This window comes from Heliangelus exortis, chromosome 30 (assembly GCF_036169615.1).
Source record: "Heliangelus exortis chromosome 30, bHelExo1.hap1, whole genome shotgun sequence".
Classification (NCBI taxonomy): domain Eukaryota; kingdom Metazoa; phylum Chordata; class Aves; order Apodiformes; family Trochilidae; genus Heliangelus; species Heliangelus exortis.
In genome coordinates, this window is record NC_092451.1 from 1,953,300 (window position 1) to 1,978,404 (window position 25,105).

The 25,105-nt window shown below is 52.8% G+C and overlaps 1 protein-coding gene and 1 long non-coding RNA gene across 2 annotated transcripts in view; one reads left to right on the top strand and one right to left on the bottom strand.

Annotated features, from left to right (window-relative positions):
- BRF2 (BRF2 general transcription factor IIIB subunit) overlaps positions 1–25,105 on the bottom strand; it is a 437,620-nt gene that overhangs the window by 301,296 nt on the left and 111,219 nt on the right. The window lies entirely within an intron of this gene.
- On the top strand, positions 2,954–5,368 carry LOC139788834 (uncharacterized). Its single transcript, XR_011722953.1, has 2 exons — positions 2,954–2,996; positions 5,075–5,368. It is a non-coding gene; the product is annotated as an uncharacterized lncRNA (long non-coding RNA).

Consider the following 25,105-nt stretch of genomic DNA (forward strand, 5'->3'; position numbering starts at 1 on the left):
TTTTCTTCCTTTTTTTTTCCTTTTTTTTTTTTTTCCTATTCCATCTTCCCTTTATGACACCACCTGAGCACCCACTTCATTCTGCCTGCTGGGTAGAGATGAATTCTTAGAACCCACCCCCATCCCAGGAACCTCCTGCAGCACCCAAAATCCCTTTGGATGGATCCAACCCCAAGGAAACCCCAAAAACTTCCCTGCTTCCTCCCCATTCCCCTCTCCCACCAACATCCTTAGGGAGGTGCTTCCACGGAGAACCACTCAATAATTTTTTTTTCCTCTTACCAGGAGCAAGCTGTGCAGGAAGTTTATTAAGCTGAGTTAATTTTCTAACAGCCCCAGCAACGCTGGATGCAAAACCACCCTCACTCCCAGCTTGGCAAAATAAAATAAATAGCAAATAAAAATAACCACGCCGATGGGAAATCAGAATTCTTGCAGCTAAAGCAGAGACAAGAGCTGAGATGTTGGCACCTGCCAAGTCTCCTCTTTTCTACCATTCCCAGGAATTCAGGCTCTGAGTTCTGCTCCCCCAGCCACCAAACCCTGGGGATTTTAGGGGGGGTTATTTCTGTATAATTACAGGAATAATTGTATTATTACAATTATTATTTCTCTATTATTTCCCCTGTAGTTCCTCGGGGGGGGCTCTGCTGGGATGAGGGATCCAGGGATGCTCAGCTTGCTGCCAGGCTCAGAGAGGAGACCCCAGCCCTGGACCCCCCCCCCCTTGGGTCTGACCCAACCTCCACCCCTCAGGCTGCTCAATTCTGGGAAATAACATCCCAAAACCTCTTCCTTCGAGAACCACAGCGTGCAGGGGTTATCCCAGAAGGATTTAACTCACTTCTCTGAGATAAACTCTGGTTAAGGAGATGACAACTGTTTACCCAAGGAGTAAATATTGCTCAGAGCATCCCTGCTGCCAGGCCTGCTCCATCCTTCCCTTCCTGGGGAGCTGGGACAGACAGACAGACAGACAGACAGACAGACAGCCCCATTTCCCTTCAGGGCTGCCTGAGGGTGTAGAATTCATCCCAAAATCTGGGCAAAACCTTTCCGGGGTGGCTCTTGCTCCTCTGGTTTGCTGAGCTCAGCAGGATGAGCTCATTATCATTATTTTTATTTATAATTATTATTTTAATTATTAATAATTTATTATTACTTTATTTTTATTCTCTTTTTTTTATTATTTTTATTTATTTTTATTACTTTTTAATTTTATTTCTATTTTTTATATTAGATTTATTTCAAATTCTTATTTCTGTCCTACTGCTGCCCTTGCCCTGCACCCATCCCCAGGCAGCATCTTGCACCTCTGGGTCTTGAAAGTGAAAACTCAGCGTGGTAAGGAGAAGTTTTCCTCTTTCCCATCAACACTTTGGGGTTGATACCAGGTCTGGCAGCCAGCTGGAGATTTTCCTTTACTTCAGTGGTGCTCATGGAAGTGATGCTGGGCACCTGCTGCTGACCCCTGGCTCTTGGTCCCCAGGACAGAAGCAACCCCTGAGCTTGGAAATGGGCTCAGCTCCCACATCCAGCACTGCTCCCAATCCCAAAACCCCTCTGAGCCTCCCCAAGCCTCATTTCCCACCTCTGCAGAGGCTGCTGGGGGGGTTGAGCTGGCGTTTGCAGCTCTGCAGGGATGGCAGGAGGAGCCAGACCCTCTTGGCTTTCTAATTCCCTTCCCCTTTTTTAATGGGGGGGGGTTTTCTCCTCCTGGTTCTCTCCCCTCCAGGTTTCAAAGCCCCTCTGGTCACATCCAGCAGGGGAGCAGCATCCCTGTGGCTGTCACCACACCTCCTGTGCAGGCACAAGTCCCAGCAAAAAGAGATTTAAAGGGGGGTGGGGGGCAGGGAGGGACCATTCCCCTTCCCAGTCATCACTTCAAATAAACAGGCTGAGAGTTTAATGACTTCAAGGTAAAGCTCTTTTATTAAGACAACCCAGGGAAACTTTTTTTTTGACCACAGCTGACATCACTATAATAAATCACCATCATGTCTTGTGGGATTGAAAAAGCCAAAATACTGTCAGAACTGATTTTGCTGGCTACTTTTGCCTCCAGAACAAACCATGTGTTTTTCATCAACAAATCTTTGTTTTGCATTTCTAAGACCCTAGCACTCTTTAAATAGTTAGCATTTACCAGAGGGATATTTTAAATTCAACACACTGCTTCCTTACTGAAGAGATTAGGAAACAGGACACCACATTACAGACTTACTGGGCTTGTCCAGGGCTTTTGGAAATTTGGGTTGTTCTATCCATGCAGCACAGGGAAGAGCTTTCCCATATTTCCCTTTAGCTTCATGAAACCTTTTCTTTCTTCCAAATCTGGACTTTAACTGCTTGTAGGAGTCAAGACATCACAAAAACCTTCCCTGGCCAAACCTGGGAGGAAAAGCAACCAAAACCCTCAGGGAAACCCTTTTGCCCACCATCCCCCAGGGATCCTGTCCCCCTTTTGCAGTGGGATCATAGAATCCTAGAATGGGCTGGGTTGGAAGGGACCTCAGAGCTCATCAAGTCCAACCCTTGCTCCACTCCCCCCGTGGTTCCCAGCCCATGGCACTGAGTGCCACATCCAGGCTCTTTTGAAATATCTCCAGGGATGGAGAATCCACCCCTTCCCTGGGCAGCCCATTCCAATGGCTGAGCACCCTCTCCAGAAAGAAATTCTTTCTAATGTCCAACCTAAACCTCCCCTGGCACAACTTGAGACCTCTTGTGCCCTCTTGTCTTGCTGAGAGTTGCCTGAGAGCAGAGCCTGACCCCCCCCTGGCTCCAACCTCCTTTCAGGGAGTTGGAGAGAGTGATGAGGTCTCCCCTGAGCCTCCTCTTCTCCAGCCTCAACACCCCCAGCTCCCTCAGCCCTTCCTCACAGGAATTCTGCTGGATCCCTTCACAGGGATCCTCCTTGCTCTTCTCTGGACCTGCTCCAGCACCTCAAGCTCCTTCCTGAGCTGAGGGGCCCAGAACTGGACACAGGACTCGAGGTAAAAAAAAAATTATATTTCCCTTTAGCTTCATTGAACCTTTTCTTTCTTCCAAATCAGGACTTTAACTGCCTGTAGGAGTCAAGACATCACAAAAAGCTCCCCTGGCCAAACCTGGGAGGAAAAGCAACCAAAACCCTCAGGGAAATTCCTGAAACCCTTTTGCCCACCAAATCCCCAGGGATCTGCTCCTGTCCCCCTTTTGCAGTGGGATCCCAGCAGCCTCACCCTCCCTGCTCCCATTTCAAGGTCAGGCTGAAATCTGAGATGTTCAGATCCTTTTTCAGGCCAGGCAGGAACCCCTCCTGCTCCAGCAAATCCATGGATATGTTCTGCCTGCTGGGCACAAATGTCAGGGCTGAGAATAAACCTGGGACAGGACCCAGGCACCACGATGCCCACGTGGGGTGTGGGGGGACCACTGGGACCCCTGGAGGGTGAGGGGGAAGTCCTGGGGTGGGATGGTGGTCCCGGGGGGATGCCAGAGGGGGTCTGCAGCCCAGGACCCCCAGGGGTGAATCTGGACCCAACAGGGAGCTGGGAAGGAGCTGGGTGACCCAGGACCTTGTTGTCCCCATGGAGTGGGGGACAGTGCTGGTGCTTTGCTCCCCTCCCAGAGCCTCTGCTGGTGGCACAGGGTGACAGGGTGACCCGTGCAGGTGGGGACATCACCAGGGACACCTTTTTGGCTGCCCCTGCCACCCCAGGGTGCACCCTTTGGGTCAGGGAGGACAAGGTGACTTTTTTGGGGGCCGAGCATCCTCACTGCCCTCTTGGACACATCTGTCCCAAAGGGGGGTTGGGAGGTGACAGCAAGGAGGTGACAGCAACCCCCTGGGGCTCCACCACCTCCCATGGATCGGGGATGAACTTTTCCCTTGGGATGAACCCTGGGATGACCTCGGGGCCGGCAGCCAAGACCCCTCCCCACCTCCCAAGCCCCCCTTAGGGGTGGCATAAAAGGAACCCCGGGCACATCCAATGCTCCAACCCCTTCCCACACAGCCTGGGGAGATCAAAGCCAGCTCTGGGAATCAAAGCATGTGACAGGCAGGTGTCTGTCCCCCTCTCCAGGGCCACCATTAATCACAGGGTCTGTCCCACAAGGAGATCAAATGGGGCCTCCCGCCGGCTGCTGGTTAAAGCTTTCCTTCAAGTTACCCTAATTAAAGGGGTTTTTTTCTTTTTTTTTCTTTTTTCCTCTTGCTTTGCCCAGCTGACTGCTGTCCCATGACCACCCCTTTCACTCCTTAAAACAAAAGCTGCTGTGAGGAGCTGGGGGAACCTCTCCCTCCTTGGCTTAGCCTGAAATTTTCTCTGTGTTTCATCCAGTTCTGGATCTTCCCATTCCCTCCCCTTCTTCCTAAACCAAACCACTCCAAAGCAGCATTCCTAATAGGCCAAAAAGTGCTGGATTTGTGCAGTGGTGGTGGGATCCCCAAAGGAACCCCTTGGAGGTTCCTCTCCATCCCCCTTTCCCGAGGTTCTTGTCCTGACATCAATCCTGGTGGTTGGATGAGCAGGAGAAGGAAAAGTTTCTCTGTTGCTTGGATGTGTCTTGAGGTTCCCTGAAAGCACCCCAGGGGAGAACCCAACTTTTCCTGTCCCCAAAAACCATGGGGAGGGTTTAAAGTTTCCTTTTGCCCTCTAATGTGGCTGTTCCTGAGCTTGGGGAGGGGGGAAAGGAAAGAAATAAATTAAAAATCCCAGGGTTTCACTGGGAAGCAGCTGGGAAATCAATCATTTCCATGGCAAAAATCCTCCAAACAGCTCTGCCAGGGCTCATCCCTGCCTGGGCCTGGGGGGTTATCCCAGGGGAGACCTTTGCTGATGGTTCTGGGGCTGGGATATGGGGCTGGGAGAGCTGGGTCTCCCTTCTCCCATGGGTGCTGCCTGGGTGCTGCTCTGCTTGGCTTTTGAATTTGCTTTTTTTCCCTGGGAGGAGCAGGAGCAGGGCCAGGGGACAAACCCCAACCCACCTTCCCCAGCCTCCCCACCACCTCTCCCCACTCCCAGGACTCAAAAGCCTGGCCCAAACCTGATTTTTTTTTTTTTTTTTTTTTGTTATTTTGTTCCAGGGGAGCTTTCCTAAAATCATCCTCCCCTCCAGCACTGCTTCCACCATGGACCCCCCAGAGGAGCCACCCAGGAGTTTGCCCTCTCCTTAAAATCTGGGAAAAAGAAGCAAGGGGCTTGGTGTAGGTTCCTCCAGCCACGTGCAGCCTAAAGCAGTGTTGGTCTGGTCCTGGCCTTACATTATTAATAAAAATAACTGTAAAATTTTGTTACCCTCAACACACAGAGGGAAGAAGCCAGATAAAAGTCTTGTGAGCTCCAGAGCCTGCTGCTGGGAGAGATGGTTATCTAAATAAGATTTTTTTTTTTTTTTTTTGGTCTTAAAACCCCAAGATAATAGTGATAATGCTAATAACAATAATAATAATAATACCTCTTCCTACTCTGCTTGAAGATCCAGATCTTATCCTAAGGAAGAAAATAATTCCAAGCCCCAGAGAACGCACTGAAAATTAATATTGATTATTAGGAGTAATAGTCCTACTAGGAATGGCAGTGTCTGGGGAAAGGATTCCTCCAGGGCCAGGTAATGATCACAATCATATTCAGTACCTGCTCTGCACTCTCCAAGCAGATTAACCCCTTCCCTTCCACCTAAATTATTGAGCACCAGGCTCAGGGGGCAGGAGGTGAGGATGCTGAACCAGAGGATGAGGATGTTGGCCACAACAACCCCATGGGGAGCTCCAGGCTGGGCACAGAGGGACAGAAAGGGAGCTGGGAGTCTGGATTGCCAGGAAGCTGAAGAGGAGGCAGCAGTGTGCCCAGGTGGCCAAGAAGGCCAATGGCATCCTGGGCTGGCTCAGGAACAGCGTGGCCAGCAGGTCCAGGGAAGGGATTCTGCCCCTGTGCTCAGCCCTGGGGAGGCCACAGCTTGAGTCCTGTGTCCAGTTCTGGGCCCCTCAGCTCAGGAAGGAGATTGAGGTGCTGGAGCAGGTCCAGAGAAGAGCAAGGAGGCTGGGAAGGGATCCAGCAGAATTCCTGTGAGGAAGGGCTGAGGGAGCTGGGGGTGTTGAGGCTGGAGAAGAGGAGGCTCAGGGGAGACCTCATCACTCTCTCCATCTCCCTGAAAGGAGGTTGGAGCCAGGGGGAGGTCAGGCTCTGCTCCCAGGCAGCTCTCAGCAAGACAAGAAGCCATGATCTTAAGAATTTTTTCCTAATATCCAACCTAAACCTCCCCTGGCAGAGCTTCAGCTCTGCCAGGGGAGGTTTAGGTTGGATATTAGGAAAGGATTTCTTTCTGGAGAGGGTGCTCAGCCATTGGAATGGGCTGCCCAGGGAAGGGGTGGATTCTCCATCCCTGGAGATATTTCCAAAGAGCCTGGATGTGGCACTCAGTGCCATGGGCTGGGAACCACGGGGGGAGTGGAGCAAGGGTTGGACTTGATGAGCTCTGAGGTCCCTTCCAACCCAGCCCATTCTATGATTCTCTGATTCTATGATCCAGAGAAATATCCCCCCCAGCACCTTCCCACCCCCCACCTATGGCCCCCAGCCCCCTGACACATTCCTGGGTGCTGGCAGCACCCACTGCCCCTTCCCTAGGGAGCAAAACCCTTTCCCTTGGCTCCAGCCCTGGCTGCACTGGGTTCTCCAGGAGCCCCACAAAGTGCCTGTCATGGCATTTGCTGCAGCACAATGAAATATTGAAAAGGCTTTTCAGACCTCACCGTGTTGAGGCAGGGATCTAGGGGAGATGTTTAATACTAATTCTATTAGGCATCCGAGTTAATGAATCACAACTGTAAGAAATCATGATAATCCAGAAGGCATTAGTGACAGATTAGCTTCAAAGCTACCATAAAAGTGCCATAATGCTTACCTAGTGGTGTGATTAATGCCAGCAATACATAATGGCATTAGGAGGGATGGAGCTGTGCCTGCCACCCCCTCTGCTCTGCCCACAGGGAGCAGAACCCCCCCAAAAACCCTGACCCTGCTACCAGGCAGCAAACCCAGCACAGGGCAACCCCTCCCCGGGCTCGTCCCAACCCTTGGTGTTGTTCATCCAAAGGAAATCAGCCCCCAGGTGTTGTCCAAAAGCCCTTCGGCTCCCCCTGTGGCAGCAGGAGCAGGAGGTGGGTGCTGCAGGGGCAGGGGGTGGGTGCTGGGGGTGCTGCAGGATGGGGAGGGCAGAAATGGGAGCTGGGCAGCACCCACCCCCGTGTTACTGCTGCTCTGGGGAAGGGTTGAGGGGGGTCCTGAGGAGGAGGGGGCTGCAAGGGTGCTGTAGAGATGTGGAGGGTGTCTGCAGACTGCAGGTGTGGTCCTGGGCTGGAGAGGATGGAGATGATGGAGGTGTGGAGGTGATGGAGGTGATGGAGGTGATGAAGATGATGGAGAAGCTAGAGATGATGGAGAAGCTAGAGATGATGGAGATGTGGAGATGATGGAGATTATAGGGATGATGGAGATGATGGAAGTGATGGAGATGTGGAGGTGATGGAGATGATGGAAGTGATGGAGATGAGGTGATGGAGGTGATGGAGATGCTGATGCTGGAGATGCTGGAGATATGGAGATGATGGAATTGATGGAGATGTGGAGATGATGGAGATTATAGGGATGATGGAGGTGATGGAGATGGAGATGTGGATATGATGGAGGTGATGGAGATGTGGAGGTGATGGAGGTGATGGAGATGCTGATGCTGGAGATGCTGGAGGTGATGGAGATGATGGAAGTGATGGAGATGTGGAGATGATGGAGATTATAGGGATGATGGAGACATGGAGGTGATGGAGGTGATGGAGATGCTGATGCTGGAGCTGCTGGAGCTGCTGGAGATCCTGGAGGTGCTGGAGATCCTGGAGCTGGTTCTTCTTCCCAGGCACCCCCAGCTGAGTCTTCAACAAACCTGCTGTCTCCTCCCCGAGCTGCCCTGACCCCAGAGCTTGGTGAAACCCCAAGCTGATCTCCCCTGAGGACCACATCAGGAGATCTCTGAGCACTGCTCCGTCCTGGGAACAGCTGGAGGTCCAGCCCTGGGCGTCCTCCTGGGCCAGGAGCCCTGAGAGTCAGCAGAAAGTGGAGGAAGTTGCTGTGGGATGGAAGTCGAGGGCTCGTGATGGCTCCTCAGGGTTGTTTGCCTACATCTTTATTACTCAGGTTTGCTTAATTCTGGAGTGGATGCCTGCCAAATTGTCTATCAAATTACCCACTGGCAAGCAACCCAAAATCCCTTCACTTGAGTGCAGCCCTCTTAGATTTGACTCCTAGCCAAGCAAAATATGGGTTTAATCAAGGGAGAAATTGGACATGATGTTTCAATGGAAGAGAGCAGGGTCCTTGCTATCCGTTCAAGAGGCAGAACCCAGGAGCAGAGGGGGGGTTGGTTGCCCAGTTCACCTCCTGAAGAATCAGCTGAGGACACTGAGAAACAAAACCCTCACCCAGGGGCAGCTCCAAACCTTCCACTCTGTCCCGTGCAGGTCTGTGTCCCAGCAAAACCTCTTTTGGTGCAGGAGGAGATGGCTCAGGGAGGTAATTTGGTGATGTTCATCCATCCTGGAGTGGCAGGGGCTCAGCCCAGGTCTTGGCTCTCAGCAAGAAGTTCTCAGACAGAAATTGGTGAATTTGCTCCATCTGTCCCAGCTCTTCTGATTCGTGAGGGCCAGGGATGTGCAGGAAAGTTTTTGCCCCACCTCCTGGAGCCCCAGAACCCCTGGGATGTGTTGAGGAGATTTTCAATCCCCAGCTCCTGGCATCAAGGGGAGGTGGGTGAATTCCTTTCCTCTTTTTCTTTCCCCCCCCCTCCCTTTCTTTCATTTTAAGCTGTTTCCAACCCGCACTGAGACGAGCTCCAAAATTTGATTCCCGAAGGCTAAAAACTGGAAGGTAAATAAAAATAACCCCAAAGTTAATTATACACTTAACAAGTCATGATTATTTTTTTTTTAATTTTTTTTTTTTTTTTTTTCAAGCCCGTCTCGTTCCTTGTGGGGGTCTGACTCATGGTTCTGAGCACTTGCAGTTGGCAATAATATCTTGCTGTAATTTGAATTAAACCACTTGTAGCAGTGCTCTGTTCTCTAATTTCATTTAGGCCCAGTGGGTGTCCTGTCTTCCTGGAATTTGTTGGCCATCTAATGAGAAGCAGCCCAGGCAAACCCAGCTGAATGAAGAGAGCCAGGGGGGAGGAAAGGGATGAGAGGGGGACAGGCAGGGATTTGTGGGGCCATCCTGCATCAGGTGCCTCCCTGAAGCCACCCCACGTCCTTTGGTCCCTCCAGCAACCTCTTGACCCTGGGCTGAACTCAGCCCCGAGCTCCTCCGAGGTGTGTTTGATCCTCCCCATCTGCCTGGATTTTCCCTATGAAAGGGAGAATGTTTGCTCTTCGGGGCAGCCCTGTGGCCACGCAGAGTTCTCCTGGGGAGTCCCACCAGGTTCTGGGGCCACCAAACTGGGGGGGGTGACCAGGGATGGGTGATGGGGCCAGAGCATCCCTGAGCTCTGTGCACCTCTCGCTCCCAGGTTATCAGAGGGGAAAAAAAAAATAAAAATTAAAAGGGAGGGAAAATTTTGAGGGCGGGGGTCTTTAGAAAGAGCAGGGCAAAGAAAAAAAAAAAGAAAAAAGCCTTCCAAAGTCTTGTGAGTTGCTGAGTTGAATTAAGGGGGTTGGGTCTGGATGATGATGGTGCCTGAGCACCCTTGAGCTCTGTGCACCTCTCGCTCCCAGCTTAAAAAAGGGGGGGGGGGGGCAAGAAATTAAAAAGAAGTGAAAATTTTGGGTTGGGGGGGGTCTTTAAAAAGAGCAGGGCAAAGAAAAAAAAATTAAAAGGCCTTCCAAAGTCTTGTGAGTTGCTGAGTTGAATTACAGGGACTGGGGCTGGATGATGATGGTGCCAGAGCACCCTTGAGCTCTGTGCACCTCTCACTCCCAGGTCATCAGAGGGGGGAAAAGACCAAAAAAAAAAAAAAAATAAAAAAGGAGTGAAAATTTTGGGTTGGGGGGGTCTTTAAAAAGAGCAGGGCAAAGCAAAAAAAAAGAAAAAAGCCTTCCAAAGTCTTGTGAGTTGCTGAGTTGAATTACAGGGACTGGGGCTGGATGATGATGGTGCCAGAGCACCCTTGAGCTCTGTGCACCTCTCGCTCCCAGGTTAAAAAAAGGGGGGGGGGGAAAGAACTTAAAAAGGAGTGAAAATTTTGGGTTGGGGGGGTCTTTAGAATGAGCAGGGCAAAGAAAAAAAAATTAAAAAGCCTTCCAAAGTCTTGTGGGTTGCTGAGTTGAATTATGGGGGTTGGGGCTGGATGATGATGGTGCCAGAGCATCCTTAAGCTCCACGCACCTCTCACTCCCAGGTTAAAAAAGGGGGGGGGGGGGAAAGAAATTAAAAAGGAGTGAAAAATTTGGGTTGGGGGGGGTCTTTAAAAAGAGCAGGGCAAAGAAAAAGAAAGAAAAAAGCCTTCCAAAGTCTTGTGAGTTGCTGAGTTGAATTAAGGGGGTTGGGGCTGGATGATGGTGGTGCCTGAGCATCCCTGAGCTCTGTGCACCTCTCGCTCCCAGGTTAACAGAGGGGGGAAAAGACAAAAAAAAAAAAAAATAAATAAAAAAGGAGGGAAAATTTTTTTGGGGGGGTCTTTAAAAAGAGCAGGGCAAAGCAAAAAAAAGCAAAAAGCCTTCCAAAGTCTTGTGAGTTGCTGAGTTGAATTATGGGGGCTGGGGCTGGATGATGATGGTGCCTGAGCATCCTCGAGCTCTGCGCACCTCTCACTTCCAGGTCATCAGAGGGGGGAAAAGACAAAAAAAAAAATAAAAAATAAAAAAGGAGTGAAAATTTTGGGCTGGGGGGGTCTTTAAAAAGAGCAGGGCAAAGAAAAAAAAATTAAAAAGCCTTCCAAAGTCTTGTGAGTTGCTGAGTTGAATTAAGGGGGTTGGGGCTGGATGATGATGGTGCCTGAGCATCCCTGAGCTCTGCGCACCTCTCGCTCCCAGGTTATCAGAGAGGGGAAAAAGAAAAATTTAAAAGGAGGGGAAAAATTTTGAGGGGGGTCTTTAGAAAGAGCAGGGCAAAGAAAAAGGAATAAAAAAGCCTTCCAAAGTCTTGTGAGTTGCTGAGTTGAATTATGGGGGCTGGGGCTGGATGATGATGGTGCCTGAGCATCCTCGAGCTCTGCGCACCTCTCACTCCCAGGTTAAAAAAGGGGGGGGGGGGGAGGGAAAGAAATTAAAAAGGAGTGAAAATTTTGGGTTGGGGGGGTCTTTAAAAAGAGCAGGGCAAAGCAAAAAAAAGAAAAAAAGCCTTCCAAAGTCTTGTGAGTTGCTGAGTTGAATTACGGGGGCTGGGGCTGGATGATTAACAACCCTCCTGCATTTCTGCATCGCAGTCATTACTCACTCCAAACCTGAGGCTTCTCAGTTACAAACCCCAGCACAGCCTCCACCATTTTTTCCATTGACTGAAAACACATTCTGACTGAAAACAAACTTTCGATCCCCAAGGCTTGGCACGCCTCGGGTCCTTCACCATATTTAATCAAGGGGAAGCTAAACACTTTCAATCTGTGATGGCTCATTTGGAGAGGGAGCTTTGGGCCCTCAGTAGGTGCCAGATATAATAACTCTCCCTTGTTCTTTTCTGAGGCCTACTTTTATAATTTTGCAATTTTTCAATGTCAGGCCCATCTTTTGAAGAAATTTTATTGGATTTCCTGCTAGACTTCAGCGAGGATTTTTCTTTCTTTGGCAGAAGTATCAAGCAGAACGGGGGGAAAAACTCAATCATAATCTTGGAACCAGGCTTATTATTAGTTAGGATTTCTTTGTCCAGTTGCACAAACACATTATTGAAGAGCCCTGGGGGTCAGCAGAACCCTGGTGCTGGTCCCTTCTGTCCCTCTGTCTTTTGGGCTCCTGGAGGGGGGGGATGCTGAGCAAGCCCCTGAACTGGGGGGGGGGGTTCAGAGCATCTTTCCTGGGTGGGTTTCAGTGCCAGAGGACCCCAAGGGATGTGTCTGCTTCTTCCCACATCATTTCCCCTCCACACCCCCCTCTCTGGGCTCTGCAAAACCCAAATGAGGTTTTCAACAACCAACTCCTGCTCCCATCCAGCCCATCCCAAGAAAGCTGCAGAGCTCCTGCCCTCTTAGGGGAGCAACTTTTGCTGTCTCAAGGTTTTCCAGGGGCTCTCAAGGCTTTCTTTCCCTTTTTTTCTTGCAGTGTTTGAGGTTAAGAAGCGTGCTACAGTATTCAATAAATCGCTTGGCATGGCAGATGCCAAAAGAAGAAAATGTAATTCAGATTAAAGTCACCCTCTGGCTAAAATGATAGTTTATTAAATAAACTGCAGGCCTGCCAATCAACTCTGCTGGCAAGCAATCCTTTGACATTAATCTTTTTTGATGTGATTTAGGGTACACCTGGGCCTTTGTAGAGTATCTCCCATAATTTCTTTCCCATCTCTCTGGATCAAGCTGCTGTGCTTGGCTCCGTTGACAAATTCCCCAAGTAATCCCTCAAAAGATTGGAGAAACGCTCCAAACGCTCCATTAAATTTATTTTCCGTGCTTTAAGAGCCCCAAAACTATGTCCAATAAATAAGTGTTCAGTGTGATTTATTGAAATGCTGCTCTGATTTAGAGTTATAGGAGGGGGAAATATGTCACCCCTGGGAGCTGGAAGACCAGCACTGGAAACAGGACCAGATGTGCTGGGGAGGGGGGAGCTGGGGGGATCTCAGGGCCTGGCCCCTGTTCCCAACCCCACTCCAAAAGGTCCCTGGTTGAGGGTTGGTTGTGGGGTTGGGATTTTTTTTTTTTTGTTGTTGTTGTTTGGTTGGGGTTTTTTTGCCTGAGAAATTTATGGTGGTTGTAGTTATTGGGGGAACCATCAAAAGAGTAATTCTGGCCCTTGTTTTTGCACAGGCCTTTTGATAAATCTGATACTTAGAAATATGCCTCCCACAAGACAGGAAAGCCATAGAGTTAAAATGAAGTAATCTGTCAGTAAACTTGCTGGAATCGAGGCCAAAAATGAAACCTCTGAAGGGAAGCAGGGAGGGAGAGAAAGGAGCTGGGGGGTGGCAGGTGAGGAGCTGCCCCCCTGCCCACCCTGGGGTCAAAGCTGTTTCCAAAGGGGGTGCTATGGGTGCTGGGCCCCCCCTGCCAGTGACACCCTGACCCCCACCCTGAGGGCCAAATCCTGCACCAAGGTGCTGTGTAACTGGGGCTGAGCTGGCTGGAGTTGAAAAGGAGGGGTTGGGTGTTGCAGCACCTGTGTTTACACAGTTTGCTGGAATAAAATCATTTTAATACAGTCATAATTTTGTTGGCAGGGGCCGTGCTGGTGGGGAGAGATGAGGAGCTGAGCTGGCTGACAGCAGCACGATGGACCTGATAATTCCAAGCAGGAGGCAACATGAAAATCCAGTCTTGGAGCACCCTGCTCCTCTGATCCATCGCCAAGCTCCCCGGGTGGGGTGGGGGAGCAGAGGGAAAGCAGCCTTCCCCCTGCACCCTGCTCCCACTGGGTGATGAATCCCACCCGGAGAGCTCTGCTATTCCCAGCTGGGATCTGGGAAGCGGGAGCTGCTTCTGGGAGCTTGAGAAGGTCAAGTTTGGGAGTTGTTTGAGAAGGGGAGAAGGATGAGGTCTGCGTCCTCACCCAGTGCCTCTCGGGGTACCCGTACCCCAACCATCAGCTCTGAGGATGCAGAGGGTGCTCAGACCACCCCAGTTAACACCCTCTAATTGGGACAGCCCCAGAGCCCCGCAGCAAAGAGGAGAAGGGGTTTTTTTTGTGGGTTTTTTGCTGTTTTTTGGGTTTTTTTACAAGGTTGTGGCTCCTTCACAGCTCCTGGGATGCTGCGGGAGGTGTCTGGGATCCTCCCCGGGGTCTGGATGGGACCCTTAGGGGGAGTGTGGGGGGGACAGAGGGAGAAGGAGCCGAATGAGGAGGAGTGTGTGTGGCTGGTAAGAGAAACAGGATTCATGGTAATTTCCTGCCAGATGCCGGAGCTCCTCCAGCACGCAGACGTTTCACATGCGAAATATCAAAGCGTTCCCGGTAACAAATGCGCTTCCTGCAGCTCCTCAGATCTCCCTCCCAGCCAGCCGGGAAAAGGGGGATCGGCTGCTGGGCAAAAATCCAGCCCTGGCTCGGGAAGGGGTCCTGACCATTGCCTGGCTTAGAGATGGGTGGGTGGGTGCTGCCCCGGGAGCTGGGAAGCGTTCGCCTCACTTTTTTTTCTTTTTTTTTTTTTTTTTTTTTTGGGAAGCTTTGCCTGCCCCTCCCCGAGCAGTTGGATTTGTAGCAGTCCTGACAGCTCGAATTAATGCCTCAGGGTATGTGATGGGCGCTGGGCCTTTGACCCTATCAGCACTCTGCTTCCCCAGCTGAACGTCTCCCGGCCTCAAATTGATTTGGAGTTTTCTAAACATCCTGACGGCGGGGCCAGGGAGAGAGAAAAAGGGGAATAAAATCCTCCCCACCCAGAAGTGGCTGAGCTGTGCACCCAAAAGCCGTAGGATGGCACAAGGATGGCACCAGGATGGCGATGGGATGGGGATGGGGATGGGGATGGGATGGGATGGGATGGGATGGGATGGGGATGGGATGGGGTGGGATGGGGATGGGGATGGGAAGAGGATGGGGATGGGGAGGGGGATGGGATGGGATGGGATGGGATAGGATGGGGATGGGATGGGATGGGGATGGGGATGGGGATGGGGTGGCAATGGGATGGGATGGGGATGGGGATGGGATGGGATGGGATGGGAGGGGATGGGGATGGGGATGGGGTTGGGGATGGGGATGGGATGGGACTGGGATGGGATGGGAGGGGATGGGGATGGGGATGGGGATGAGGATGGGATGGGAGGGGATGGGGATGGGGATGGGGATGGGGATGGGGATGGGACTGGGATGGGATGGGAGGGGATGGGGATGGGGATGGGGATGGGGATGGGGATGGGGATGGGGATGGGGATGGGGATGGGATGGGATGGGATGGGACTGGGATGGGACTGGGATGGGGATGGGGATGGGGATGGGATTGGATGGGGATGGGGATGGGGATGGGGATGGGGATGGGGATGGGGATGGGATGGGAATGGGGATGGGATGCCAATGGGATGGGGATGGGATGGGGATGGGGATGGGATGGGATGGGATGGGATGGGATGGGAGGGGATGGGGATGGGGATGGGGATGGGATGGGACTGGGATGGGATGGGAGGGGATGGGGATGGGGATGGGGATGAGGATGGGATGGGAGGGGATGGGGATGGGGATGGGGATGGGGATGGGGATGGGGATGGGGATGGGGATGGGGATGGGACTGGGATGGGATGGGAGGGGATGGGGATGGGGATGGGGATGGGGATGGGATGGGATGGGATGGGACTGGGATGGGACTGGGATGGGGATGGGATGGGGATGGGGATGGGGATGGGGATGAGGATGGGGATGGGATGGGATGGGATGGGATGGGATGGGATGGGATGGGGATGGGGATGGGGATGGGGATGGGATGGGATGGGATGGGATGGGATGGGATGGGATAGGGTGGGATGGGAGGGGATGGGGATGGGGATGGGGATGGGATGGGATGGGATGGGGTGGGATGGGATGGGATGGGATGGGATGGGGATGGGGATGGGATGGGATGGGATGAGATGGGATGGGATGGGATGGGATGGGATGGGGATGGGGATGGGGATGGGGAGGGGGAGGGGGAGGGGGAGGGGGAGGGGGATGGGATGGGATGGGATGGGATGGGGATGGGGATGGGGATGGGATGGGGATGGGATGGGGATGGGGATGGGGATGGGGAGGGGGATGGGATGGGATGGGATGGGGTGGGATGGGAGGGGATGGGGATGGGGATGGGATGGGAGGGGATGGGGATGGGGATGGGATGGGACGGGATGGGATGGGATGGGGATGGGATGGGGATGGGGATGGGGATGGGGAGGGGGAGGGGGAGGGGGAGGGGGATGGGATGGGATGGGATGGGATGGGATGGGAGGGGATAGGGTGGGATGGGGATGGGATGGGATGGGGATGGGGATGGGGATGGGGATGGGGATGGGGATGGGGATGGGGATGGGAATGGGATGGGATGCCGATGGGATGGCACTGGGCTCCTTCCCACCACCACCAAGGTTCCCCCAACCCTTCTGTGTCCCAGCAAAGTCACCCCCAGAGCTGGGGATGCTGCCCCAGATCTGAAAGTGTTGTCTCTGTTTCTGCTCTTGGGGGTTGTACAGGTTTTTTTGGTTTTTTTTTTTTTTGGGGGGGGGGAATGCCTCTCACCCAGCTTTGCAAGTTTCTTTGTAATTCTCTTTTAATAAAATTGGTTCCAAAATCCCAGAATCTGCACAACTCCCCCCCCGACTCCTGCACTTGCTGCAATGCTGTTTTTCAGGCTTTTTCTCAACACCTCTCTCCTCCGGTTGAACATTTTTCCTGTGTTTTAAGAGCCACAGGATGATCCCAGGCTCCCTGCGGCCTCGGGTCCAGCGGGTCCCTGTCCCCAGGCAGGGTTTGTCACCCCACCAGCCAGCCGGAGGACTGACCCGGTGCCAAGCCACCCTGGGAAGGGGAAGGGGGGGTTGGATCTGTCCCCAGGGACCGCGGTGTCACTCCTGGAGCCAGCGCGCTGCCTGTCACACGTCTGTCACTTCTCGTTAGCGCCCATCAACCGCGTAACGCGACCTGACTGATGGAAAAGGGGGGGGGAGGAGGGGGGGGAAGGCAGAAAGCAGCTCCAGAAACTTTCCACCGAGCTTTTCCCAAGCTTTTGGCTCTTCCTGGAAGCGGCCACGTTGGGGAGGCAACGCTTTTCCTTGGCACATGGGAACTGAGGGGGGGTGAGGGGCTGCAATCCCCTTGCTCCCCTCCCAAAATTGGGGAGGGGGTCTCGGTCTTTGGGTTGGGCTCAGCCCAATCTTTGGATGAACTGGAAGGGATTAAAGGTGCAGACAGGGTCCTGGGACGCCCATCTGGCGATGCCAGGGCCCGGTGATGCCAACCCCGCCGTCGGGGTGGGTTGGGAGCTCTTTGAAGCCGGCAGGTGCCGGGTGCCCGGCGGCTGCAGGTCCCGACACCCCGTCTGCACCGACCCAACCCTGCAGCCGGGGGGCACAAAGGCTGCCGAGGAAGGTGAAGGAGGAGATTTGGGATCGTTCCAAGCTGTAAAATTCGGCTTGCGGTCCGCCCATCCCTTCACACCCCGTCTGCAACCTCGTGTCGTGCCACGGAGCAGGGTTGGACACCTGGGTGACTCGGAAAGAGCTTGAGGAGGAGTTGGGTGGAATGAGGAATGGAGGTGCTGGGGTCTGGGTTGTGTTTTGGGGTGAAGAGAGGTGGGGGGAAAACTCCTCCCGAGGTGATGGGCACCAAGGTTCTAGGAGGTCCCGGCTGGTTGTGGTTGGAAAAATAAGGTGAGAGGTGGGGTGGGGTGTGGGAACAGACGGGGGAGGGCAGACGGAGGTGAAGAAAAAAAAAAAAAAAAAGGGTTTTGAGTCACCCGATGATTTCTGGAGTGCGGGGAGTGGCAGCCCTGAGGTCTCAGAGCTCCCCCCCTCCCTTCCAGCGCTCACCTCCAGCCACAGCAAACTCCCCCGGAAATCAGCATCACCTCCATTTTTCCATGGAGATTCCTCCCTCCAAGGGGCAAAGCCAGGAATTCAGAGCTCCTTCCTTGTCCCCAACCTTTTCCAGGAAGGTTGGCAGCGTCTGACACCCAGGGCAGGGACCACCTCCATTTTTCCATGGAAATTCCTCCCCCTAAGGTGCAAAGCCAGGAATTCAGAGCTCCTTCCTTGTCCCCAACCTTTTGCAGGAAGTTTGGCAGTGTCTGGCACCCGGGGCAGGGACCACCTCCATTTTTCCATGGAAATTCCTCCCCACCAGGTGCAAACCCAGGAATTAAGGGCTCCTTCCTTTTCCCCAACCTTTTGCAGGGTTAGGGTGAGGGTGTCTGACACCCAGGGCAGGGACCACCTCCATTTTTCCATGGAAATTCCTCCCCACCAGGTGCAAACCCGGGAATTAAGAGCTCCTTCCTTGTCCCCAACCTTTTGCAGGAAGTTTGGCAGTGTCTGGCACCCGGGGCAGGGACCACCTCCATTTTTCCATGGAAATTCCTCCCCACCAGGTGCAAACCCAGGAATTAAGGGCTCCTTCCTTTTCCCCAACCTTTTGCAGGGTTAGGGTGAGGGTGTCTGACACCCAGGGCAGGGACCACCTCCATTTTTCCATGGAAATTCCTCCCCACCAGGTGCAAACCCGGGAATTAAGAGCTCCTTCCTTGTCCCCAACCTTTTGCAGGAATGTTGGCAGTGTCTGACCCCCAGGGCAGGGATCACCTCCATTTTTCCATGGAAATTCCTCTCCCCAAGGGGCAAAGCCAGGAATTAAGGGCTCTTTCCTTGTCCCCAGCCTTTTGCAGGGTTAGGGTGAGGGTGTCTGACCCCCAGGGCAGGGATCACCTCCATTTTTCCAAGGAAATTCCTCCCCACGAGGTGCAGACCCAGGAATTAAGGACTCCTTCCTTGTCCCCAACCTTTTCCAGGAAGGTTGACAGCATCTGACACCCAGGGCAGGGATCACCTCCATTTTTCCACGGAAATTCCTCTCCCTAGGGGGCAAAGCCAGGAATTCAGAGCTCCTTCCTTGTCCCCAACCTTTTGCAGGAAGTTTGGCAGTGTCTGACACCCGGGGCAGGGATCACCTCCATTTTTCCATGGAAATTCCTCCCCACCAGGTGCAAACCCGGGAATTCAGAGCTCCTTCCTTGTCCCCAACCTTTTGCAGGAAGTTTGGCAGTGTCTGACACCCAGGGCAGGGATCACCTCCATTTTTCCACAGAAATTCCTCCCCCTAAGGTGAAAATATGGGAATTAAGGGCTCCTTCCTTTTCTTCAACCTTTTGCAGGGTTAGGGTGAGGGTGTCTGACCCCCAGGGCAGGGATCACCTCCATTTTTCCATGGAAATTCCTCCCTCCAAGGGGCAAACCCGGGAATTAAGAGCTCCTTCCTTGTCCCCAACCTTTTGCAGGAAGTTTGGCCGTGTCTGACACCCAGGGCAGGGATCACCTCCATTTTTCCAAGGAAATTCCTCACCCTAAGGTGCAAACCCAGGAATTAAAGGCTCTTTCCTTGTCCCCAGCCTTTTGCAGGGAAGTTGGCAGAGTCTGACACCCAGGGCAGGGATGGTGGGGACAGCACTGCTGGTGACCCCCGACCTTCCTGAATCCCTTTCTGTAGTGGGGTTTTTGTGGTTTATTTGCCCAAAATCCTTTTCTCCTTTCAAGTGTGGTATGTAAGGAGCCGGCACACCCGGCACTTCGGGGAGATCAATATCTCTGCAGCTGTAAATACCCCGGGAGATCGATGGGGGATGTAAAATGTATCGCATCCATTTTAACTTTTAACATCTCTTTAGCAGAAAAAAATGCCGGTTTAATGAATGAAAACGGGGAAATTGACTGCTGGACAATGAGAGGGGGTTCTGGAGTGCTGGGGTTTTCTCACCCTGAGCTCCAGGAGTGCAAATCCCACCCCACATCCCCCTCCAGGCAGGGCTGAGCTCATCCTGCTTACACCGAGCTGGTCCGGGGCAGCTCCTGGAGTGGGTGGAATTCTCCGTGTTACCAAACTGCTTCCTAATCCCTTGCAAGAGGATTTTACCTCCGTGCAGGGCTCATGGCACAGGGTGGGGGTTGTTCCCTCTCCCTATTCCAGAGGCTTTTCCTTTCCACCTGGCTCCTGACCCTAGGGATGAGGCACATGGAGGGGGGAGGGCCCTAAACAAAATGTTCTTCTCCCAAAGCAGCCCCTGGCTGTGCCTTGGGCAGCTCTGGGGATGTGACTTTACCCTATTGGTAATTACTGTGCAATAGCCACTGGTTAATTACAACCTGAAAGCTCTCACCGTGGGAGAGGTGGATTTATGGATGAAATTCCCTGACCAACATTTCACTGCAGAGCCAGGAAAAAACGGGTGAGGTAGCAGGGAAGATTTTAATTTCTTTTTTTTTTTTTTTAATAATTATTTCTCTTACGTCTTAATCTTGTCTGACCTTGGAAAATCTCACAGGAAAACAGGGAAATTTAACACTTATTCCCAGAGTCTTTCCCAGCAAGTGCTGCCTATGGGGACCTCCTGGTTGTCCTGCTTGCCCATGGTGGGGGGAGCCACCAAAACCCCCCTGCAGCACCCTAAATTTTGGGGTGATTTCCCAAGGGATGCTGGATTTTGCATCCTCCTTGGAGATGCTCTGGCCTGGAGCTGCAGGGCTGGGGAGCAGATGGCAGTTCCTGTGCTCCAGCTCCTGTTTGCCCAGGGAATGGTTGGATCCTGGGTGGTTTCAGGTGCTGAACCTCTTGTCCAAGGTCTGTTAAGGAGTTTATCTGGAGTTAGCAGAGCAACAGTGCTGGTTAGGATGGGAAGAGAGGAGGGAAGGAGGTCGGAGTTATCCAGAGTTCTCCCAGCTTTGCCTGGGAACGTGGTGCCCGTAGAGCCTCACTCTTCCCAGGAGAGGGCATGGACATGTCCAGGCAGTGTCCCAGACATTCCTGGGAGCCATGCACCTGAATTCTGGGAGTTCCCAAGGCAATTAGCATCTCAGTGCTCCCCGGGTTTATTTTTCTCTGTCTAAGCAACTGCTCCATCAAGGTGTGGATCTGCTTTGCTCCTTCTTGGGGAGGCTGAGGAGAAGCTTGGTGTGGCAGCAGAATTCATAGAATCCTGGAATGGGCTGGGCTGGAAGGGACCTCAGAGCTCATCAAGTCCAACCCTTGCTCCACTCCCCCCGTGGTTCCCAGCCCATGGCACTGAGTGCCACATCCAGGCTCTTTTGAAATATCTCCAGGGATGGAGAATCCACCCCTTCCCTGGGCAGCCCATTCCAATGGCTGAGCACCCTCTCTGTAAAGAATTTCTTCCTAATATCCAACCTAAACCTCCCCTGGCAGAGCTGAAGCTCTGCCAGGGGAGGTTTAGGTTGGATATTAGGAAAAAATTCTTAAGATCATGGCTTCTTGTCTTACTGAGAGTTGCCTGGGAAAAGAGCCCAACCCCCCCCTGGCTCCAACCTCCTTTCAGGGAGTTGCAGAGAGTGATGAGGTCTCCCCTGAGCCTCCTCTTCTCCAGCCTCAACACCCCCAGCTCCCTCAGCCCTTCCTCACAGGAATTCTGCTGGATCCCTTCCCAGCCTCCTTGCTCTTCTCTGGACCTGCTCCTGCTCAATCTCCTTCCTGAGCTGAGGGGCCCAGAACTGGACACAGGACTCAAGCTGTGGCCTCCCCAGGGCTGAGCACAGGGGCAGAATCCCTTCCCTGGACCTGCTGGCCACGCTGTTCCTGAGCCAGCCCAGGATGCCATTGGCCTTCTTGGCCACCTGGGCACACTGCTGCCTCCTCTTCAGCTTCCTGGCAATCCAGACTCCCAGCTCCCTTTCTGCCCCTCTGTGCCCAGCCTGGAGCTCCCCATGGGGTTGTTGTCACCAAAAGTGCAGGACCTGCCCCTTGGCCTTGTTGAACCTCATCCTGTTGGAATTATCCCAACTCTCCAGTCTGTCCAGGTCCCTCTGCTTTGTCTGGGCCATCACGAGCCCTGCACCTCCTTGGGGGCTTCCCCCCATGGGATAAAAGGTCCTGTTCCTGGGATGCCTGCAGCTTTTCCCACTCCAGCTGCTGTCACAGTGCTGGTGTCTTAGGCTCCCAGTGCCAGGATAAAACCCCAAGACACAGCAGCCCCCTGAGCACCCTCCCAGCCCATCTCCAGCCACCAGCCAAGCAAAGCAGTGGCTCGGTCCCTGTCCCCAGTGCACCAGTGGCAGCTGGCAGATGCCTTTCATGTCTCTCTAAGAGCAGAGGAGAAGGCAGCAGGGAGATAATTACAAGGCAGAGCATCTCTGCACCCAGTGAGTAAGGCAGTATGTAGAGCAAAGGTAGGAACAAACCAGCAGAAGAGCAAATAAATAAAGAAGGCAGCTTTAATAATGGGGTAATTACCTCGCTTAAGTACACAATCATCTAGCATTTTGCTAAACTTTATGACACATGATGACAAGTTAATAAATGAGATGTCTTACCAGCAGTAAAACAGCTGTTACCAGCCACCTTCTGTGTCTGGGTAGCCCAGAGCAAAAAAACCCACCAAGGCAAATGAAAAGAAACTGGTTATTTCTGTTTGTCGAAATAGCCCGGGTAATAAATCACCATTAATGATGCTGTCATTTATCAAAGGGAAAGCTCTTGTTGCAAAAGCCTTTGAAGTCATGGCACCTATAATTTCCTCCCTCTAAAAAGGTACCTTTGGGTCTGTGTCATACCTGGAACCAGCAGCAGCTGGGAGGTACCAGAGCTTCACCGTTGCCCCACGCCCCATCCCAGCAGTGTGGTCCTGATTCTGGGGACTCTGCCCACTGTTGGGGGGGTGTCCTGAGGACAGGAATCCTAGAATCCTAGAACGGGCTGGGTTGGAAGGGACCTCAGAGCTCATCAAGTCCAACCCTTGCTCCACTCCCCCCGTGGTTCCCAGCCCATGGCACTGAGTGCCACATCCAGGCTCTTTGGAAATATCTCCAGGGATGGAGAATCCACCCCTTCCCTGGGCAGCCCATTCCAATGGCTGAGCACCCTCTCCATCAAGAAATTCTTTCTCATGTCCAACCTAAACCTCCCCTGGCACAACTTGAGACCTCTTGTGCCCTCTTGTCTTGCTGAGAGTTGCCTGGGAAAAGAGCCCAACCCCCCCTGGCTCCAACCTCCTTTCAGGGAGTTGGAGAGAGTGATGAGGTCTCCCCTGAGCCTCCTCTTCTCCAGCCTCAACACCCCCAGCTCCCTCAGCCCTTCCTCACAGGAATTCTGCTGGATCCCTTCACAGGGATCCTCCTTGCTCTTCTCTGGACCTGCTCCAGCACCTCAAGCTCCTTCCTGAGCTGAGGGGCCCAGAACTGGACACAGGACTCAAGCTGTGGCCTCCCCAGGGCTGAGCACAGGGGCAAAAAATGTCACAAAAGGCTTCTCCTCCTTATCCCTGAGCTGCTGGCACTGGTGCAGAAGGTGCTGGAGAAGCAGCCTGAAATGGGAGGGGGATGAGGATGCTGAGGGTGCAGGGGCAGCAGGGGGGGGAGGGGAGGGGGAAATGCTGAGCACATGGGGCAGCTTGTGGCCAGAGGAAAAAAAAAAACAAAAAACCCAGAAGAGGTCAGGGAGGTCAGGAATTGTGAGAGCCCTGGGCTGAGCAGGCCAGCCCTGAGCTCCAGATCCAGCAGGAATCGATTTGGGATGCTTTCAAGGTGTCTTTCCTTTCCTGCCTATACCTACTAGCTCCTTTAGCCAGGAATATTCAGGTGGTTAATTCATGTTAATTAGCAGGGATCTCATGTGGTTAAAATAATCAACTTGACGTTTGCAGTGGCAGGACCAGGCAGGAGCAGGACTTGGAATTCCTGGCGTGGCCCAAACCCTCTCTGCAGCATCTGAGCTGGAGGAGCTGCCATCTCCCTGTGTTTCCCTGCTCTCCCACCCTCGTCAGGCAAGCAGAGGCTTTATTATTGCTCCTGCAATTAGCAGGTGATTGCCAGAACCTTCATCTACCTCCATGTCCTGGAGAAACCCGGAGCAGCAGCAGCTGCCAAGCTCCAGCCCTGCTCCCTGGCTGTGCAACAGGAGGCAGCCAGGGTGATGCTGACAAACGTGGCCCCTGCAGAGGAGCAGCCTGGCTGTCACCAGAGATTAAGTCCTCTGTCACCAGGGAGCAGGAAGGACCAGGTACCTGATCCAGAGGAACATCTCCCTTTCAGCAGGAGGGAGCAGCAGGATGCTGTAGCCTCTGGGGAAAGCAGGAGGCAGCTCCTCACTCCTTCCCAAACTCCTGCTGCTGGCAGGAGGGGATGCAGAGACTCAGCTCCACGGGAAGGGGCTCAGCCCACCCCCAAACAACCCCAAAAAGAGCTGGGGGGATCCTGAGGCTGAGCTCACCCAGCTCACAGGGATGTGTCCTCTGCCAGAGGCTGCGGCCAAGTCCCAGCAGACCTGCAGAGACCACCCAGGTCCCTCCCCAGGGTGGGATACGTCTGGATTTGGGGATGTTTCCCTGGTTTTGGGCATTTCCAAGGCCAGACAAACCTCAGGCTCTGCCCTGGCTGTAATAACCTCTGCAGGAAGGGAGCAGGGTGCCAAGGGGAGGCATCTGCTCCCCAGAGCATCCATCTAGTGAGGAGGAATGTGTTCCTTTTCTAAAGACTTAAGGAGGTGGGTTTTTGCTTTTTTTCCTTCTTTTTTGCCTTCTCCTTGACTATGAAATGAGGCAGCTCAGATGTAGCTTTGTCATTTTTCTCCTGCTGAAGACACTTTCTCTTTTCTTCTCATCTGAGCAGCAGGCACCTCATAAGCATCTGCTACAAGAAGTCTTCACCTGTCACCTCTTCCCAACTGACTGGAGAAAACAGAATATAGGAAAGCTATAAATAATTAAGACCCATCCAACAGGGATGCAGTGACTAAATATCAAACCTGCCTGAGCATCTCTAACACTCCCTTGATAGCCAAAGGGAAACAAACCCAGTTTGGGAGGAGGATGAGGAGGCAGCCAGGAACCATCTGCTGAAATTGCTGCCAAACTGGTTTCAGTTCCAGTCAAAGACTCCTGACCAGGGAATAACCCACCAAGGAATAACCCAGTGCTGTGTGCTGCACCTGGCTGAAGGTCCCCATCATCCCAAAAGACCTGGACAAAGCATCCCAAGAGAGCCAAAGGCTCCAATACCCAGGGCATGCAGCCTGAACTCACCCTCTTTGGCTTTTTGGGGAGAGAGAAAAAACCCTTTTGCAGCCCTCTTGCTTCTCCCTATTAACATGCATGATTTCCTGATCAAATCCTACAGCTGAACTTGTAAGAAGTTGACATCAAAAGCTGTGGAAGGGAGGGAATGGCAAGTGCTGGAGAGAGATGTCACATTAGTGTCTGGCTCCCTGAGAGCTCCTGCATTTTAAACCTTGCTCATCAAGTGCTCCATCACCCTGCTTCATGGGGGAGGAGGAGATGCCACATCCAAAGGATTGGGAGAAGGCCTG